At 39.0% G+C, this 22272-nt stretch overlaps 1 long non-coding RNA gene across 1 annotated transcript; it reads right to left on the bottom strand.

The window, feature by feature from the left end:
- Positions 1 to 12031: 12031 nt before the first annotated feature.
- On the bottom strand, positions 12032 to 13711 carry LOC103130653 (uncharacterized). Its single transcript, XR_475245.2, has 2 exons — positions 13620 to 13711; positions 12032 to 13128 (listed from the first exon to the last, which is right to left on the bottom strand). It is a non-coding gene; the product is annotated as an uncharacterized LOC103130653 (long non-coding RNA).
- Positions 13712 to 22272: the final 8561 nt, after the last annotated feature.

Genomic DNA, 22272 nt, shown 5'->3' with positions numbered 1-22272 from the left:
CAGATGCTGCCAGACAGAGCTGTCAAGTTTTGCTTGTAATCTGCTGTTTTTCTCCTGTTCTCCATATGCTTTGGGTTTGAGTGTCTCCATGGCAAATTGATTCATCTTACAACTGAATGTTGTGGGTTTTATTCCAGATTCCCACCACCACATGCCGACATGCCATTGGGGAAGGCACTTAACCCCAAATTGCCTGTGTAGTAGTGTGTGTGTGTGTGTGTGTCAGTGTAGGTGTCAAGAGTGCGGCCGGTAGAATGTGGCTCTGTTGTGAACGGGTTTTAGGTTGTCTATTTCACAGTTCTACATGTTAATTTTATAGAGTAGGCCTGCAAAACTAAATCCACTTTTTTTCTCAAGAAAATATTGAGGCCTTGCTTAAGCTTGGGTGGGATAATGTGTTGTATGGTTTGATAAAAGTAATCTTAATCTTAAGCCCTCATAAAGTTGACGCTGCATATTACAAAAAGAACAACCTCCAACTACGTCACCAAGTCATCTGAGGCAACAGGACAGATGTTGGAAGTGAGGGACAGGAGTATTGAACAGAGCAACTGAAATTGTTTTCCAAAGTTGTTTTGGCTAATTTATTCAGGGCACATGAAATGTATTCAAGATCATATGAGTTTTGTTTTATTAATTTTTACATTTTGTTCCAGGCCAGTGGTCCAGTGAAGCTCAGATGAGGAATGAAAGGGACAACACAGCAGAACAGCCAGAGGCGTCAACCCATTCAGCAGTGGAGGAGGAAAACTCCCCACCTGTGATTACTGCCAAATATAAGAAGACCTCTATACAAGCCACCAACGCCAACGTGTGTTTTAATCCTGCCTGAGGACATTAAGGAGACTCAGACGGTTCGCAGTCGAATGTACAGTCTCTGAAACAAGTGGCTGAGGTTTTACCTGAGCTTCTGTTTTCCTCCGCTGGACTCTCTCCAGGCACTGATGGTATTAAACTTTGATTCATAGCTACAAGCTCACTTTGGTATGCAGCTATGTCTTACAAAATTATATGAGATTGACAGGTGACCTCATATTCATCTCACATTGTGAATGACATAATTTGAAAATGTTAATGGTAAAAAAAAATGTTGCATATATTTTGAACTATTTCACACGTTTCACACATGATGCATGTGTTTCAAATGTGTATACCATGTGATCCACGTGGGTTTCACATATTTTATGTTTCACATGTGTATCATATTTTATTGCTTTAAATTTTACTTTTTCTTTTTTTTTTTTTTACATGTGATGCACATTTTTTATATGTGTACCAGGGTGTACCCCGCCTCTTGTACAGGAAATGGATGGATGGATTTTCATAAGTCAGGACCACATAAAATCCTTGCGGTGCTATGGTTCTATTTAACCTCATATCAATATTAGGCATTTTTGGACAGATGTACAAATCTCAGTGTGCAAGGTGTTTGCCTGGAGTAAAAATATGTATATTTGAAAATGAGTTGATGCACAAAAGTCAGAAAGAAATACTTGTTGCTACACGTGAGAGATTTTAACAATAAATATTTTACTGCATGCCTGATGAGAGTTCCCTCGAGAAGGAGCTCGTTTAGATAAGTGAACAGAGGAAAGTGGATGCATCTGAAGATGAAAGATGAAGATAATAAGAAATAAAAAGTCTGCTCCTCTCAGACAATAAGAGGTTCCATCATCCTGAAATCTGGATGATTTGTTTGTTAATTCTGCCTGTTGCAGTCCTCTGGAAAGCTATATTACTCTTCTACGTTGTTTTTCATTTTGGAAGCTAATATACAACGCTCTGATTTGTAGCCCAAGTTCTGAAGCCTCACTGCTGTTTGTTTTATCCGACTGGTGATTATAAGTTGCAACACCTGGAGAGTGTCATCAGAACACGTCGTGACTTTGTCAAGAAATTTACACAAAATAAAAATACTCACTGTCAAATTTAGAAAATTAGATTACGTGTCATTCATAACAGTTTTGTACATTTTCTGCCCATGTTTCTTTTCTATAATGTGATTTGGTGGCAGGGTTTGTGTTTTGCTATTTGCGCTGCCATTTTCCCATAACCAGTTACTTATTCCCAGCATTTTCTCATGGTGCAGTAAGACTGATTGATGATAAGGTCTGATTGCATCCATCATGTCTGGCAAGGGAAGAGTGTCAATTCTCCCCCCTGAGCTGGTGATTGAACATGGTGGGGGAGCAAATGTAAAACCAGTCGAGATTCAGTGAAGCATAGCGAGATATTGCCACTCAAGTAGCTCTTTGCTACCTGACTGGCAATACCATGATTTACATTCAGAAAAGATACTTACCTGGGATGGGTATTTCCTTCCTGCCTTTTTTCCCTCTGGCTTTCTATTTGTTGTGTTTGTATTTACTTAAATTCAACAATTGCAATTTCAGTCTTTTTTTGTTTTGTTTTTTGTTTTTTTCATTCAAGTCAACTCAGTTGTGCAGGAATGTTTGGATTTTTTGTTCGAGAATAAAATTCCAAAAGATGTCTTTGTTTGAGATACCACCTGACCTGAACATTAAATAAAAACTAAAACTAAAATCGGTTCCTTTAGGCCATTGGAGAACACAAATGCAATCACATTCACTATGAATATCACTAAAAAGTTCATTTATTTCAGTAACTGCATCACTAAGCTATTTCAATTAGCATCACAGACTAATGTTTTCAATTCTTTATTTCAGTTAAATATGATGATTTTTCTGCTTAAAGTGAATGAAAACTATATGCGTTGGTTACTTATCAGCTTCTTCAGTTTAGTTTTTCACAAGGTATGTAGTTTTTAACATTTATTGTGGGGAAATGTGCAGCAGTATCGCTTACATTCATAGCCGTAACTTTCCCGTGGCGTATCACTGAAGTGTCGAGGCCAACGTCTGAAAAACACAGCGTCACCATTTACTAGAATATTTTTTTTTACAACCACTTACATTTTGTTATAGTCCCACAAAATCTAAATCTGTTTACTGAAACGCTGTTGTTGATGTGTTTTTGTGAGGAGGTGGGATTTTCCTGAAGGCGACTTGTTTTGCACTTACAGAACATCTTTAGAAAGCTTCAAATAGGAGTCATTGCGGTAAGATAGAGATAATTACACAATTAATCAATCGTATTGTTTTGCAGATTCACCACATAATGCAGACAGAGCAGATGGATTGCTTAATTTTCTACAGCGAGAGAATTCTGAAATCCATTGGAGAACTTCAAATGTTTGTTTTAAGACACCATCAGTTGACTTACGACCGCAAAGGACTGATCAATAGGTGATTTAGCTACGGGGAATATGAAAAAGAGACATCGGCTTTAATTATGTTCTTCATGCACCGTTTGTTACCAACATTATCTGTGAGGTGCAAACATAAAACGAGCCTCCCTTTTAAACGTGTTATTTCAAAAGAAACAACAGACAATAGAGGAATGGTGGTTACGTAACACCAGCAATGAGCAATAAAAGATGAAACTTAAGTTAAAATGTGATCCGTACTTCCCTGTCTCCAAAAATTGTTCGGACACGGGTCTTAAAAGAAACGATCAGAGCTCAATTTGTCCCGACTTACTGCATTGCTTACCCCAGTTTAGTATGTGATGAACGTCCTACACTGTAATCACTCTGTCTGCCTCCTATGATCAGGCTGCCTCCCTTAAATGTTCCACCCTATTTTTTTTTTTTTTTTACCTCAATTTCAAATCTTCTCTCTTCTGATTGGATGCCCACATGTGCTGCAGTCCAGATGTACCTGGAAAGAGGTAAGACTTCCTCCTCCTCCTCCTCCTCACATTTTGAATATGCAGCAAGCACTGTGATGGTTAAAAGAGCAGAGAGGCCTGCTCATTTTGTAAAGTGTTTGAGGTTGAATAGCATGATAAACTAATGCTTTAGCGCACGACATGATAAAACAGATCAAATATGTTTATTTGATCTTTTGGCATTTCATCATGACTATTTCTAATCTGATGACTTACACATTCTTGACATAGACTGAGAATCAAATTTGTTTTGTCAGCTTGACTGAAATGATATAAATAGTGATTATATAACATATAAGCCTATAATATAACACTATAAGCCTGAGTTAGATTTAGTTCCTTGACTTTCATCTTACCATTACAAAAACATGTTTATAAAGACCTTTTCGAAGGTTAGAAATTATCTTACTTTTTTTTCAACTAGCAGTAAATGGATTTGGAGTTGATAAAAAAAAGTTTTTTTTTTGTCATCCCCCTTTATTATCCAGCTAGTTTTATCTAGTAATAAATCATGTAAGAATCTCTGCACCACTGATTATCATGAGAGAAGTTTCCAAGGACTAAATTATAATACTTGTAAGAAAAGTAGCACATATTTTAATATTTTATTATTCAAACACAAAGTTGGCGCCATAAATCACGGTGTGGTCCAAACACGGGTGCAAATCACTGAGCATAGTTTAAAAGTAAACTGACGGTTCAGTTATTCAAAAGTCCCTTTAAGGTAGATTATGCATAACTAATATGCAACTATGGTTAAAAATAATGACACGATGGCGTGACAGAACACCGTGCTGCAGGACAAACTTTCTAATGCCGAAAAATACTAGTGAAAAGCAAAGTGGCACTAAAAATTATTTTCAGAATATACATTCTTGATATAGATTATTGTCACATATTTAAAAATTGTGAAATCTTCAAAATTGCATGCAAAAATATATGATCTTAACAGTTAGTGAGTGCATTCAGGGACGAAACTTGAACTGCAGGTAAATGAAACGCGTGTTAAAGAAATAAATACATATTTGCGATGCCTGCAGCTGTTGATGTTGCCATTTTATATGACAGCCAACGGTAGTTTTGCAGCTGCCTGGGTAGAAACACAGCACTGAAAGTATTTTTGTTCAATGAAGGAAAAAAAAACATCTATCTTTATTCAAGACGACAGATTGACGCCATACCCACACTTGCGTTGGTATTTTTAGAAATGTAACTTTTCTACCTGCTTTGTTTTTTGCTCTGCAAACTAGAGAACTCCTTCCTCTGTGACAATGTTACTGGAGCCGGTGCCTCTGGAGGTGCAGGCAGGGCGAGTAGGTGGCTTGAGACATTCACTCTGTTGCCTTCATGGACAGCTTACAACACTAGAAAGGAAAGGTAAGACGAACCCAATCTCATCAGCTTCCCAGGTGTTGGAACAGAGCTGCGCCTCCCTCACTCACCAGGAATCTGATAGGACCGCAGGGAGTTCGGGCCTGTGGGCGTCTGAGCCGGCAGTCAGACGCAGGCGAGCTGCTGAACCTCGCCGCTTAGAAAAAGCAAACCAGAGACTGTTTTCAAAAATCTAGTTGCAAAATCTTCAAATGGGCTTATTAATAACAACAATAAACAAATACTTTCCGGTCTCGCTTTTTTTTTTTTTTTTGTTATGTATTTTGGAAGTGATAATGAAAAATGAACAACTCAACATTTACAAACAAATAAATATTTCTGTAGTTTAAAAAAGCCAATATGGCTTTTTGATTTTTATTTGAATAAAAGCAACAAGACTCATGAGGCTTATTAGTGTTTTGATCCGCTGATGAGCAAGATTTTGCATAGCAGCAACTGCAGAAAGCTTGACTGTTTTCTTTACCAAAAAATTTTTTTTTTTTTTTTAAATAACCCATAAGTTCCTATTTCATTTCCTATGAGCTTTACAAAAATGAAACTGTTATCAGCCCACTTTGAGTTCTTGTTCTTGGAATTGATTTGTAGGAATATAACACTCAAATATATATAAAAAAATTAACACAGTTGTGTGTATTTGAAATGGCTACATTGTAAAAAAAAAAAAAAAAAAAAAAGTCTTGCTGGCGAATGCCTTAGGAAGAAAGTCTGGAAAGCCATTGATCCAACAATGCAACTTGTTTCTTGGCAGTGAAATTTGGTTTTTCATCTTGCTCCAAATAAGTCTAAATAAGGAAATAGAACTACCACATTTTCATACCATCAGCTGGAGAGCAACATAAATTCTTTGGTGTCACCAACATTTTAGGATGATCAACTATTAATTTATTACCCTCAAAGCAAACGACAAAAAAAAAAAAAAAAAAAGCATTGGGTTGCAGTGCAGCGTGCTGTCTGTGCAATGAGAAATAAAAATTTTAATTATATCAAAAAACACATCGATATGAAACTGAGAAATAAGCCACCTCAACAGACTCACAGTCGGTGCTACTATTTGACTGGTTTACACTTTACCAAAATGTTTTTTACATCAGAAAGTTGTTAGAGAGATACACATAGCCTTTTTTGTGAATTTTGAATTTAGTCAATGAGTCGTCACGCCAACAGATCTTCTTATCTCAAAGCATGGCTTTAAAAGAATAAACCTAAATGTGATGCCTAATACTTTAATGTTGACTAAACACTGTATGCTGGCAGCTGTGACAGCTACTTGTTTCATTTAAAGAAATGAAAGGAGCCTCAAATTTGACTCAGCAGATGATCGTCTGCAGCTCCTTCTCTGTCCCCGTGTTGGAGGTGTGAAGGGCTCTGGGTTGAAACTGATCAGTTTAAATTTAGGGAAATCATTCAAAGTCTTGCATTTTAGTCATTTCTGCTCAAACTTAATGAAACACTACTCAAGTACTACTCATACTAGGACTCACCATGGCTTTGTCAGTCAAAAATGTAAACATTTATTCACTACAGCTGCAGAATGTACGGTAACTTTTATTAAAAATAACAGTTTTTTACATATAGTTTAAAATGGTCACCACATTCTGACAGTGTAGAGACAGATATTTAATGGTATGTGATTTCTAGGCACATAAGGCCATTTTATAGCACTATCAAGTAATGCTCACCTCAGTTGCAAAGAAAAATGCTATCCCTATCAAATATATGTTCAATTTTACTTTGTTGGAATTGGGCCTCTGCCTCTTTAGAAATCCAGGGCTCCTGGCATCGATTCCCCCTCTCTCAACTCCACTACAGCCAGTTCACCACAGCAGAGCCTGCTGTGAATGCTAAGGCTGGTTAGCATGGATAAGCAGTGACTTGTTTTGGTAACACTTTACTTGACGGGGTGTACTGACATGACACTGTCATAAACATGACATAATACCTGTTATGAACATGAAGGAGTCTTTATGAATGTTTATGACTGTTATGAAGTCTCAGTCTGTAATGACACTTTTAATGCAAAGTTGCTCTAAAAGTCCATTGAAAGTCCATTAAACGTGCCAGCTTTGCATTTAAGTGTCATTATTTACATAATGATACAAAGTCGGCACTTCTAATGGACTTTTAATGCAACTTTTAGAGCAACTTTGCATTTAAGTGTCATTATTTACAGAATGAGACTTCATGGCAACAATCGTAGACATTCATAAAGACTCCTTCATGTTTATGACAGTGTAATGTCAGTCTTATGCACACCCTGTCATATAAACTGTTACCCTTGTGGGTTTTTTTCGCCATTAGCACATTGAGCAGCGAGTACCCATGTTTGATTGACAGCTCTAAGACCTTCCTCATGGCTGTGATTAGTTGTTTTTGACGCGGAGAAGAGCATTTCTGCAGACAGCAATAGATGGAGGAGCTCTATCTTTTTACAGATTATCTGTTTAGACTGTCAACGACATGGTGACAGTTTTAACAAATATAAAACATAAAAAAAAAAACACACATATTTTGTAAAAGTTACATACAGCAGCTTTAATTTAGAGTCGGTTAATGTCGTGCCCCTTGTTGCAATTTGCTTTAATATGTTTTAGTTTTGTTCATTACTGCCTCTTTTTGTTTGGCAGGACTGTTTTGACATCATGCCAAAGATACCTTCAGTAACCATCAAACCTTCTCCCCAATGTCGGCATCTTTTTGGGATCCCAGTTTATTACAAACTGTTCGCTGCTAGTCATTTAGATGTTTTGGTATTTACTTCGCTGCGGGCAACAGACCATCTGCTTTTACGCTCCAGATCAACCAAAGTTCCCTCCAGCAGTCAGTGGCTCAATGACACCATGTCTCTTCTAAAGTTGGAGAAGATTATTCAGGAAAAGACAACTCTGATCAATCCTGTAACAAATGGTGACCTTCCTGACATTTTTTCACTCTCTTCTGCCTCTGTATGATGAATGATGCCCATTCGTGCTCCCCACCTTTTATCTGTTTCCTTTTGATGTTTTTTAATAATCATGTTTATTTTTTTCCTCTTTAGATATAGATATATATATGTATTTCTCCTTTCTTTAAATTAATGTAGAAAAGAGTTGTTTAATTCAACTTAACCATGCCTCTCACATCATGCTATTTTGTCTCATTGCGTAAAAGTTACTTTCAGTTGGCTGTGCGTATTAATTAAAACCATTCTTAGTTTTTTTGTGAACTGAAAATTGAAAATGATTTTTATCTTTTTAAATCCCTCGAGGTTGACAGCCTCTCTTCTTCATGGGAGTTCTGGCCAAAAGGCAGCAACAAAAACAACACAGATAATCAGTACTAATAATTAAAAAAATGTGTGTGATTGTTTGACATAGTTATTTTATTTTGAATCAGATTTCCTGTATTTTAATAAAGTTATCAGGAACAATAAATAACTGCTTGGTGTAAGCAAAGGAATTCAGGGTTTCTTGAGTTATGTGGTCGAATCGTGGTTGTTGTTCTCTTAGCTGTACAAATATAAGACCACTAAAACGTCTTTGACATATTGGACTGAAAAAACATAAACATAATCAGAAAGTCCAAATGTGTTTACCTGTCAGCCTGACCGGCACACATGGTGGCAACACAAGACTGTAGCTGTGATACTGTGTCAAACTAACACTGTAGCTCAAAATAAGGTGGCTGTGTGCGTAAACAGCCAGTGTGCTTTAAGCACTGACCAGAAGGTGGATGGCTGCAACATTATAAAAAGAGTTCAGTGGACGAGGACATTTAAACGTAAGAAACCACCGATTTGCTTAGTGAAGTGTGCATGTAGGCCGACCGGAGAACGCCTGGCGTTGTAGCGTAGCTACAGCCAAGCGTGGTCCCATTTCTGCCTTTAATGCATACGGTTTGCAGCATTTATGTCCTCAAAGATCTGAGGCTTAGTGACTAAATGCTTTCTGGTGCTGGTTTTTTCCCTCCCCAGGCTCCCAGAATCCAAATCATTCGAAACCTCTTCCGCATACAGATGAACTCTGTTGAGAGCTGGCAGAGGGCTGTGGAGAAATCTCTGCAGAATCTGGGTCTCTCAGGTCCTCCACCATTTCTTCACACTCTTAAGTGATAACAGCAACAGACAATGTTCATGCCTCATTTCATTTCATTATCGTGTCCCGTCCGCCTCATCGCCTCGGTTCCTGGACCAGTCTTTTATCTCAGCATGTAAGTAATCACTCATGGACAGCAAACATAATAGAAGAGGGGGAAGATTGCCTAATCAAAGGTTTGCGAAACCAATTTAATGCTTTAGAAAGAGAACTCCAAAGAAGAAGCACCCACTAACTTTGCATAATACTGCGCAGGAGGCTGCGATTTTCAGCAAGGCTACATGCTTATAATTAGAATGCTTTAGCATGCGTTCAACGCCAGCAGCATTCTGAGAGCTATTTGTGGATGCATAATAAAAAAATAAAAAAAAAACACACAACTGAAGCTTCTGTGTGATTTACAGTCAAAGTTCCTCATCGTTTCGTATCAAATGGTGATTTTAATCAATGCACGAAAAGTTCCTTCTATGAAGGGAGGAGGATAATCTATCGGTGGGGACTGTGACCTGTGAAGGTCATCCTTTTCTCATCCTCTCATATTTCTTCATTTGGTGTATTATCTGAGTGATCACCTGGTCTGATGGACCAAAGGAAGATAAATGGTACACAGGTTAGATTTACAGTCATCTGAAAATGCAACGCCATCTCATGGAATCAGACTCCCTCAACATTTCAGAGGAAGGGAACATTTTAAAGTGTTTCCAAAGCAACCTCATCTTAGAGTAGAGCCCATAAACCAGCCCAAAACAAATCAGAATTTGGGTGAAAATACATTATTATGCTGTGCAGCAAAAATAAGACACGTAAAAAGCGTGAGGGTGGGACTGAGGACTAAACCTTGTGCAACCCAGTCGACTTTGTAAAACCTGGGCAATGCTAGGTTTTAAAAGCTGTAATGTGAAATTCAGTTGCATGACATGAGTCATAACGTGCGTTAATGAAGCAATGTCCCTGGTGATCTATGGAAAACTAGACCACCAGCTAAATATTGGTGTGTTTTACCCAGGAAGTAGGTGTGCATAGGATTGTGCTGCACATATAAGTGGGTCTACTCTGCATACCTCTATTAGGCCTCTAGGATAAGTAGAAAATTAACAATGTTAAATATGTGCAGCTGAATTTAAGCATTTCTTCAAACTATATTTTTCCATTTTGGATTGTGCATTGTCCTCTACAACAGGAATATAATCTAGGTTCTGGTTTGAACAACTCAGAAATCCATTTCTATAACACGGAGTAAGTAGTAATATCTTTCATTCCCAAGATGCAGAAAGTCTTCTTAGTGTTGTGTACAGCAATTTTTCACAATAATGCAAAGATTAGGAGAAAATAAAGAAATTAAAAGAATAACATGGATTCAGTCACATACTAGTATCTGAAAAGAAATGAAGGGAATGATTTAGTTTCACCCTCCTCCAACTCTAATATAATGAATCCAAAACTTGTCCTCGTACATCGCTCTACACACATTCAAACCTACATTCATAATTGTGTCGAAATTTGCACAATAATTACAAATGATAATATCATCCTGAAAGCAGCGTCCCTAGCTTTCAGCAGAGCTCTCTCCTCAGCCGTCAGTGAGGGTTTCTGGTTCGGGTAACAGGTCACTGTCTTGGTGTCATCAGCACACCTAGAGATGAAGCCTAGAGCAGAGGAGGTGATTTCCTCCAGGTCCGCCTGCCAATCTGTGCACTGACAACAGTCCTGGAGCACAGAGGCTGCATCCCTCGGCCACACAGTAACTTTCTTCTTCATTGGCTCGTCAGCGGATGATATGTTGGTGGCGCCAGCAGGATGGAGATGTGGCTGGAGAGGCCAAGATGCGGTGCACGCACCGTGAATGCTGATGTACACTAGTCCAGAGTGTTTTCTCGCCGTGTGGGACAGGTGATGTGCTGGTAAAAACTGGGAGAGTGTTAGTCAGTTTCAGGTGATTAAAGTCCCCCGCAACCACGTAAAACGCCTCTGGGTGCTAATGGTGTCATACAGTTAGCTCACTGCAGGCATATGCTAACATTTGCGTTGTATGATAGCATGTATGATATGCTATGTTCCATTATATTGGAGGATTAGTGAGGGACATATGATAAATAAAGAATTGTCAGTTCATACTATTTAAAGTGATAATGAATCTTCCTATAACTTGACAGAAATCCCCACAAATCCTTAAGTGGCCTTTTAATTGCCAGATTGCTGACAGAATTTTTTTTTTTTTAGAAAGGCAAAGGGCCCTTCAAAATGAGCAACAGAAGTGAAAAAAGTCACAGACGTTAGCTTCTCAATATACCTAAATAAGTTCACTAAAAATGTCTGTATCCACACAAAATGGACGTCCCTCCTCAATGAATGATTCATTAATCTAAATTTTATTGTGTTCCTGTTTTTCTTGGAGATTAAAGGCAGGCTTGTACAAATATGGCAGAAAGTAAATAGCTTTTACTCATATGTTCGTTTATTTCACTAAGATTTATTCAACCTGTGTGCTTTCTACTTGCCATTGTTCCTGTAAAAAGCAGCATTAGTCATCAGTTTTATTAATTTGATATCATATTTTCACAGCATACCGACATGTTTGCCATCTTAACGTTTCTTTCGTCTTAGAAAAAAAACAAAAAAAAACAAAAACAGAAGGAAATTCTTTTGAACATTGCTGTGAAACTGATCTGGCATCCAGTGAAAAGCAAGTGAAGAGGTCACTGATGAGAGCGGACATCCTGTCCCCTCCACTCCTCTCTGAGTCCTGAACTAACAGTCATCACTGCAGCCTTTGTTCACCTTGTTGTTTACTTTTTGTTGATATTTTTTTCTTCTTTTTATGAGTCACACTTATCAGCAGTAACTGCAAGTTTGCAAGCAACTCAGGTCAGCTGAGTCAATGATTATGATTCAGTGGCTGTGTGTTTGGAAGCGATCAAGAGAGCAAGATTATCGGCCTGCAGGATTGATGGGACTTATGAATTATTAGGTGGAAGGAAAAGTAATATCGAAAAACTGGGCACTGAAGACCTGCAGGAGAAATGACCAATGACTGCAGCGCTGTGGAATAAAACAGACATTCACATGATTTATAAGGTTTAGGGAAAACCCTGGAGAAAGACCAACGCTTATGTAATTAGGGCTGGCTAGTCAAGGCCAGCCTTTTCACAACAATTGGCCATTTTCACAGCAATGTTCAAAAGAATTTCCTTCTGCTATTCCCCCCCTCCCCCTCCTCAGTCAAGCAGAAAACTGCTCCGCTCCTGCTTCTTCGTCTAGCGAGGCCAGCTAAACTCTAGTAGGACAGTTAGATTCTCATTTGTAAAAGGCAGCAGTGACAAGTGAGTAAATGAAATTCATAAAGATGATTCACTGAGAGAGACCAGCAGGAGACGTCAAGTTTTGACTGAGGAATTGTTCTATTCAGTTCAAGTTGAACATAACAGCAAAGACCTTCTAGACTCAGAAGTTATGATTATTATAATTTAGATTTGGTGATATTCGTCTGTTATTAGTTATCTCAGTGAGCCAGACAGGTCATCCACACATAAACAGGATCTAAATTATGCATGACAATAGCAACAGGGAATTATTAGTGAACATGCTTACTGAAATGTATTTATTATGCAGATAAAAATATATATTTTCCTGATGACAGCTTCAGCATGTATGTTTTGACTTATTCTTCCACACTGTCTTTGAATCCCTTTGTTCTGAAGGCCTTGCTCTTTACTCGATTGGATTCAACTTGAGTGATAGATTGGTCTTCCTGACAGCTTTACTTTCTTTCTCAGCCAGTTGAATTTTCTGGTGTGTATTCCTGGGTACTTTACTGGCTGAAAAATCCACCATCCCTCCATCTTCACAGCCTGGGTTTCCCCCTCAAAACCTGTTAAGTCTGGCGGTCGGAGCACTCGGTCAGTCTGCCAGCAACCCACTGCGTTTAAAAAAAAAATATGTTTCAAGTTGACAGTTAATTTAATAATATGACTAGGTAATTTGTACATGATTAGAAGACATTGTTGACAACACTTAACCACACAGAGTCTATAAAAAGCAACAAAAAAAAAGCATAATTAATGTACATATATACATTTTCTGCACTGTCCTAGTTAAGTAAACAGCTGTTGGCTTGGTCTTAAAACAAGCTATGTATTGCTGCTCGCATTAAGAGCTGCACGTATGTGACTTTCATGAAGACATTTTTCTTTTTTACATATTTGTCAGCACTGCTGTCATGACAGCATGTTATGAGGGAGATCATTTATAAACAGACATGTCTCCTCCACCTCCTCCTCCCTGTGCTGCTTTTGCTGCCTGAAGAAACACACCTCTTCCGAGTCATCCCAACCAAAACCCACCAACTAGAGCCAGGAGGAATGCCTTAGCCCTGTCAATCAATGCTAACTGTGCTTGACGATGACTTACCATTACAGGAAAACCGTTAATTGTCATCGCTGGCCATGCTAGCTAGCCGGAGCATTCATGGCATTCTCTGCTAGCTGCAGCACAACAGAGAGAGCAAGTGTGGGAGGGGGAGAGAGATGAATAAAGCCACACCAGGTTATGATTGACAGCGCTAGCTCTGATAGCTGAGCACTAGGTCAGCTATCTAGCTAACTAGTTAGCACTGGGAGAAGGCAAATGAGCTCAGTTTTTTTTTTTCATATCATATTATAGCATATATAATATATTATGACATAATATGTTATGTTATAATATAATATATCATATTATGACATAGCTACATTATAACATAATATGTCTATGTTACGGTCATAGCATGGTCATAATATGAGACATGACTAGATCATGTCTCATATGTCATGACATGGTGACAGTTTGAACAAATGTAAAAAAAAAAAAAAAAGTATTACAAAAGTTTAGCTTTAAGCAGCTGTAAGGCATAAATGGACTAAGCAGCTGCTTCGGGCCCCCCAGACCTCCAGGGGCCCCCATAAATGGTTACATTTTAACTCAGACCAATGTTTCTCTGGCTGGTCTGTTTAAATACCAGGCTAGCAAGGTATCCCACAATTCACTGTGTCATCAGCAGCAGCAGCAACTAACTAAACCACTTGTTTGTCACACAAATTGTTTTAAAATGTTTCCGGTGGAAATTTGGATTCTAAACCTTCATATATGCAGCCAGTTCATCAAGAATGAATATTTCCTTTCAGAACCAGCTCTTGTTAGCTAGTTTTGGACATTTACATGAAACCATGAAAGAGTTGCATGTTCATTTGAATGACCATCTTGCTCTGTGTTAGGGTGCACGTTTGCATATGATGAAAACTCGCAGGGCCTGATGCATTTTCCATCCATGATAGTTCAGGGGGGAGAACAGAGGCTACATCCACCTCCAAGGGGGGCCAAAACTGTGATGTGGAGAACATGGTCATCTAGTGGAAGCCTGTGATAAAGTTTTCCGTGGTAAATGCAGAGACATTTGATCAATATAAAAATGGGAGGAAATGTAACCTCTGTGTTGGTCAGTTAGTCTTATTTCAGATCGGCTGGCTGTGGTGCTTCTGTGCACAGCTTTTTTTTTTTAGCACATCTGACTGACAGCAGTGGGAAGTAAAGGTAAAGAAGTAACAGATGAGCTGCATAGCAACTAAGCTAAAACATGAAAAATAACCTTTCTTGAGACCTTTTAGCATTACTTAACACGTTCTTGGAAGAAAATAAGTGCTGCAAGATTTTATGAGAGTGACATGAAGCGTGGATATGTTTACTACAGATTTGCAGAAAACATGGGTAACCTCCTCAGAAGCTGGAATCCGGAGAGGAACCGTGCAAATCTGTCATGTCGGCACCAGACTCAGACCCCTACTTAATATCCACAACCACAGCTGAATTTATTATTTATAGAGGGCCCTTCTTCTTGGATCATTCACACTGTCTTAGTGTGTTTGAGGAGAGCTTCCACAAACATACCCTGATTTATTTTGTCCTAATTTTCTTTTTTTGTTGTTGTTTAAAAACAGAAATGTGCCTGAATTAAAACTTCTACAAGAGCAAGAGGCACAAAGCAAGGGAGATCTCCATCACTTTTCTGGATTAAAAACTGTCAACAAAATAGTTGCAAGTCTGCAAAAGCTATGTCTGCATTTTCTGCTGCTAAATTATTAACCTCCAGTTCACTGAAGTTTTTTATTGTCTGTTTTTTTTCCCTGACTGACCCCTCTCCAAAAGGTCTGACATTGTCTCAGAGGCGATTCCTTTCAGTTGCTTGGTGAGAACCTTCTGGCCGCAGACGGAGCAGAGGCAGAGCACACAGCAGAAGGGCCACCAAACGTGTTCTTTTAACTTATCGGGAGAAGTGCCAGCGTTGTGTGGGTGTGATTAGGTTTGCAGCCTTGCCAGCATGACTGCTTCAAATTCTCTGATGACCAAATCATTTTGTGGCCTGTGGACCACTTGCTATGAATGAGCTACGGTTAAGTCTGGAACCAGGCGCACCCCAAGCAGATTGAAGTGAAGTCAATTAAGTTTGATTCAAAAAATGCTTCGATTCCAAAGGGAAATTAAATAAATAACTGTAAACTTTGATTTTTATCACCATGTTTCTTCTCACTAAATCATTTTCAACAGTCTATTTTTAAATCAAATTAAAACACAGACTAATCTTTTTTTTTTTAATTATTATTATCTTCATATTTGATCCCCCATATAGAGAGCTGCTTGTCTAATTTCCAACCAGAAAAGAATTTCTCAACTGCATGATACTTAGAATCTCAATCAGCCAAGGTCAATCACTTTCCAAATAATGTCATTCAATAATCTTAAAAACATTTCCTAATACAACCAGGTTCACTGGGTTTTGTTCACTGCATGATAAAGACTGTGGGATAAAAAAACTGATAAATAAAATAAACACGTGAACAAAAGGGAGACATAAAAAGCCAAGAAACCAGCAGCTGTGGTCGTAGTTTGGAAGTAGAAAGTCAGAGGCCTCTGAAAAAACCTGACTGAAGATGCTTTGCCTTCACAAGACATTCTCATGAAGAGGATGGTCAGGGTTGTCCATAATTTCCTTGATCCTATGAAGAATCCTTCTTTGCATCATCGTCTCCAAAGGTTCCACAGTCGCCCCCAGAACAGAACCAGCAAAGGCTCAATCAGGCTGCCGAGCCTTTTTCCAAATGGACACACCTCAGAAGTTACTCATTCTCTCACTTCTTTCCTCTCTTTCCAAGAGAGTCCAGAATCTCCAGCTGACTCCAACCAAGCTCTCTGCATGACCCAGTTTCGGGTTATTTCTTGTCAATGTTATGAATTAGACAGTTTTAATAAAGACTGTGAGATGATTTTCAAAAACATTCCAATTATCCAATTTTATTAGCCTACTACGAAATGCCAAACCCTCGTGGCTAAGTTCGCTGGAAGTTATGGGGATCAACAAGACGTATTTGTCGGGCACCATGAATGGTTATATTCACGATCTTTTAACTTATTCCAAACGGTGGATGCAAAATATTTTACTGGGATCCAGAGCAGAGAGACACTTCTACCCTGGGGATATGTTACTAAACAGCCATGGCAAATCGCTGAATGCAGCATGACACAAAGTGATGAATACAAATCTGGAAATATGTGTATCTGTTGTCCCATATGTATAGGTTGGCTCTTCTGTCTGGCAGCATTCAGTATTCCCTTGCAGTCATGCTGGAGTGGCATTACACTAAGAGAGATGTGGGTCACACTTTTATCCCAGTCCAGCACTGAAAGGTGCTGTGCTCGCTCCACCTGCACCCTGAGAGCTGACTGACACTGCTATAGGTTATTTTCTGTTCCTATTTACTGTTTTTGTAGTTATTTTACATATTTTTTTTAAGATTTCACATTGTCAAAATATTAATTTGCATGCATTCAATGTTATGTTCTAATGTTCTGTAAGCTTCATAGTACTATGTCCGTTGTTCGTGAATAAATTGAGGTTTCTATAAAACAACGATATTAATGATAATACAAATTGGGGCTAGTTTGTTTTTTCCTTTAGTGATAGTTCAGAATTTTTGAAGAAGGATTTTTAGAAGTTATTTTTTACTAATAGGCTATTTAGACGTTGTAAAGTGGAAACCTACAGAGCACTGGAGGGCTAACAGCTACTGAGAGAGGCCTATTGGCCTATTGTAGCATCTTAACACACTGTTTCTCATCACTGGTGCTCAGGAACCACTGCCCTGCATGTGTTAGCTGTGTCTCTGCTCTGGCACATTCAAATGATAGCATTAGCTCCTGTGTGCCATCAAGTGCTGCAAAAGCCTGTTAATCATCAGTTCATTCATGTCAGGTATATAGCAGAAGGGAAGCACCTAATGAATGCAGGGCAGGGGTCCCTGAGGACCAGGATTGAGAAACGCTGCGTTAACCTAAACTGAGGATGAATCTGGTAAACAGCACTATATTAGAAGATATTGATCCTTTGCACTTCATCTGCCTGATGTAATGGTGCAGGAATATGGTCCTGTTTTAGTTGACCATACTTATTTCAAACTAAAGAGTCTGGATTTGTTTTTGTATTTATGTGAGGTGTGCAAGTGTGAGGTCTTACCTTTCAGAGGATCTCTGACAGAGATGCGGCGCTCCTGTCTCTGCCTTCATAGCTTTTGGCAACCAGCCGATGTTTGGTGACGTTGTTAATGAGTTGTTGGGTGGTGGGTCAGCGCCTGATGACATCAGTGAAGCTTTCTCTGGTTTCCTGGTCACCAGGCCTCAGCCTTGACACCTCACGCCTGGATTCATTATCCACAGATATCTAGCAAAGCTCCACAAACACTCTGCCTGCATTCTTTCCATCAACCTCTGAAATCAACAAACCTCATGAGAACCATCCAGCCACCCACACCAAACTTACCGTGTCCTCCAGGAGCCAAACATCCTCATCTTAGCAGACCCACTCCACCCAACAGGAAGAAAAATAAACTCAGACCTGCAAACACACCATCTTTCTCTGTGATGCTTACATCATTAACTTTTCACTTTCCATCCAGACACTGCTGCTGTGCTGGAGCTCTGCACCAGAGCCCATTTCTTGTTCCTTTTGTAAATAAATCTATGAAGTTGCAGCATGTAACGTATTTATTAAAACCGTCACTATGTTGTGACAGCATAACATCAGATAAATAATCGATGAAAAAAAAATCTACTCTCCCAGTCAGAAAGCGTTGTCAATCATGCTCATGTAAGCATTGTTAAAGGTGGAGAAACAACTTACTGTTGTTACCAGAAAACTGTGTATTCACCATTGTCTGTGGCTATGCTAACTAGCCTGAGCATTCACAGCAGGACCCATTGTGGGGAAGGAGCATAACAGAGAGAAAGGGTAAGGGTGTGAGCAGCATGTAAATGATGGTGCTTGACAGCACTCAGACCCTCCTTCTGGCTCTTATTGGTTGTTTCTGATTGGCAGCTGTGTATTTCTGCAGATTGATTTTTTTCACAGATTATGTGTCTCATACTGTCACAACATGGTGACACTTTTAAAAAAGCATATTGCTTACCCAAGATGGTAGCACTTTATTTGAAGGGGTGTACATAAGACCGACATGACACTGTCGTAGACATGACAGGTGTTATGCTGAAGGATTCTTTATGTTTTTGATTGTTGTCATGAAGTGTCATTTGGTAAATAATGATATTACCAATGCAAAGTTGTGCTATAAAGTGCATTAAAAGTTAATTTAAAGTGCGAACTTTGCAATAAACGTGTCATTATTTATTGAATATTTCATGACAACAGTCATAAACATTCATGAAGATTCCCTTCATGTTCACGACAGGCGTTATGTCATGTTTATGACAGTGTCATGTCAGTCTTACGCACATCCCAAACAGCTTAAACGGCGCAGCCCGAAGTCCAGCGGACATCGGAGATGATATGTGGAAACAACATTAATGTTTATTCAACATTTAGTGCAAAGAGTATAGAAATGACAAGGAGAGGAGTTGGAGCCAAATTGCAAATTGATGAACCCGGTAAGTTTTCAGCTGTTCTTCGTAACGTGACATAAATAGGTTACAATGATTTTTATTCAGTCAAGACTTTACGCTGACTCTAGCCACATTGCATTGCAGGTAAATTCTAGTAAAGCATTGATTAATGCCTGGTTTTGTAGCCATTATTTTGTGCCCTTTGTTGGACACCAAACGGCCCGATCGAACCCGTTATACGTAGGATTTCTGTTGAGCACTGGCAAGGCATGGTTCTGGGTGTGCTGTAGGGCAGACAGGTGGGGCAGAGTTCAGCATCAGCGCCAGGTCAGTCCGCTACAAACTGCTGTGGGGCTTCATTAACCAGACTCACTCTCTTTATCTGTAGCAGTGTCTGAGGGTCCTGGTTGCCCCGACAGACAGCCCACAGGCAGCCACTGTGCAACCAGAAAGAACGCTGGCTGCTTACCAGCTGCAGCTCATTTAGTATTAAATGTTATTTGTTTGAACCAGGGATACTAAGCAAGCCAAGTGTCTGTGCAACAAGAGCTTAGGTAAGGGTTATTTTTAGCAAAATTAGTGTGACCTGCAACCTGCGTCGTAATGCGACACAGGTCGCAGGTCTTTCTCCACCTCAACAATTACCACGAAGTATCTCTATTCTTCCTTGAATAAAAGTTTGGAATAGTCTACGGTGAGTCACTTCACCTACTGAAGAACAAACATGTTTTAATCCTGCAGCAGATCTCCTTTTCTACTGCCGGGTTAAAACATGTTTGAGACATGAGGCAGGAGCTTGGAAGATGCTGGAAGACCGTGGAGACTGGAAGATTGGAGGGCGTTACCTACGAAGAGGCTCTGGAGATCAGCCATGAGGACTGCTCAGGAAAAATGGTCAATTATGCTTTCATTTACAACATGACTCTATCTGCTTTTATATGCCCTTAAACCTAAATCCTAATCAGGGATTTTGTTCAAAACGTTACAGTTAATTACGACATTCATCTGTTTGAAGACAAAAAACTTTCTTGAATGGAGCAAAATCTCTTTGAAAAGGCCTCATTTAACGTTTCTATGCATATGTCAAAGACGGTTTCTCATTGAAGTTTTAGAAAATGGCTCAATGTGAGAGTCATCTGTAGCAGCTGCTTGCTTGTGAGAGAGTTGAGCTGTTCTGTGAAGATGCCAGTCAGTAACTGTTTCAGAGTCAGAGTGCAAGTGAGATAAATGACTCACAAACATCTGCTGTGGAGCTTTCCTCCTTCTTCTGTCGCCTGTTGATGTGTTTTTCCTCTCTCGGCAGACTTCACCTCAGTTTTGATGCAACAGTAACAAGCAATCCAGCCACATGGCAGAAAGGCTAAAGGGGCTGAAGGTCTTCTGCTCATGCCAAGTGACTTTTAAAGCAATTTGGATTTTAAAGGTTTTGAAATGTTTCAGTGACTTTTTGGTAAAAGATTATTTTTGAGGGAGGCAGTATTGTTTTATTGCCAGGTAATCATGCCTTGTCATGCTCAGCACTTACATGTTACTGAAGAACAAAATAAAGAACTTACTGAACTGTTTATCATGTCAGCACTCTGACAGGCCTGCCAAACAGACGTGTTGACATGGTCACAGTTTAATTCAGCTCTATATGTTGCTGTGTTTTCAGCGGATAGGTCAAATTCAACAAGCATCTAAAATAAATACTGCTGATTGAATTTCTGACTGAAGCTGCATGGATAATGGGAAATTTAACATTCTTCCTAATTAATTGAATGAACCAAGAAGGACAAAAAGGAAGGATGAGAAACAAACACATGCTGCTCAAGGTACTAATGGGCAGATTAACAACAGACAACAAACAGGAAAACCGTTTATCCACCGTCATCAGTGGCCATGGTAACTAGTCAGAGTATTCATTTCAAGCTCTGATTGATTGTGTCCGACTGAGCGGTGTGTTTGTTAGTACTGGTACTAACCAGTGCTCCCACTGGTTGCAGAAAAAAATAAGGCGCTCAGTTTTTTTCCATATATTGTCTTTCTCATATTATACTACTATGAAAAAGTGACAGCTTTAACAAATATGTAAAAAAAAAAAAAATTATATAAGTTACACACTGTAGCTTTAACTAAGAAGCTGTTCTGAAAGCACACTGCATGTTGTGCTTCACAGGACTTTGACATGTGGCAGTATTTAAATCCTAATATGAAACATATAAAGAAGTTATTGATAACATAGGGATTTCAATCACGAGCTTCTTTGTGCTCACACTTCTATTGGTTGTGCACATGGGACTGCTTTCATAGTGCAGTTTCCTAGAAACTGGCTGCTAAGAGGAAGACGGGTATTAGAAAATACAAATTCAGAAACAAGCTGAACTGAAACGTAACCGGGGCAGAAAACCTTGAGTTGGAAATGCTGAATGAATGAAACATTGTAACATTATCATTAGCAAGGCTCCTTCCTCAGAGGATGCGGCAAGCATTGTGCACCACTTCTAAACCTAAAGCCGTTTTCTGTAAAGTTTTCTGTTTTCTACTTGTCTCAGGTAAACATGATAGTACGATCATTTTGCCAGGATCTGCAGCATGTTGAGCTCAGTTTGGTCATCTTGGTCCTTTTGACTGGTTTACAAGTAGCTTACTCCTTTCTTTCAAATAAACCTACTGATCTGTATTGATCTTCAATTCTGACTCTGTTGGTAAAATATATATATTTTTTTTATGGTCGTTTTTACTACTGACTAAATACGACTGCAATGAGACTTCTGTGAAAACGGTTTACGACCCCAAAGCAACCCACATGTGCAGAGGAACATCGTCGACATCACACAGCAGCGCTCTGTTTACGTTTACGGAAGTATTTATGGATGCTACTGTCTATGGATTGTTTTTAAAGTTATTCAGCAATGGGAGCTTATCACAATATCATAATAAGAGAAAGGAAGATGATAGAAGGAAAGCACAACCAACAGCAACGGTCTTTGAAGCATTGACACCAACTTCTGCAGAGATGTTTGTGTGGATGTGTATTCAGAGCCAGGAGTGGTGGGATATGATGCATTTCACTTCATTCATAATTTCATAACTATAATTTTCAGCCATTGTTTTTGCCTGGATTTACTCTGTCTGGCTTCTGGTGCAGAAATATGATGCA

This window comes from Poecilia formosa, unplaced genomic scaffold, assembly GCF_000485575.1.
Source record: "Poecilia formosa unplaced genomic scaffold, Poecilia_formosa-5.1.2 Scaffold658, whole genome shotgun sequence".
Classification (NCBI taxonomy): Eukaryota; Metazoa; Chordata; class Actinopteri; order Cyprinodontiformes; family Poeciliidae; genus Poecilia; species Poecilia formosa.
The sequence above is the reverse complement of the archived record's forward strand: the minus strand, read 5'-3'. Positions and strand labels throughout refer to the sequence as shown.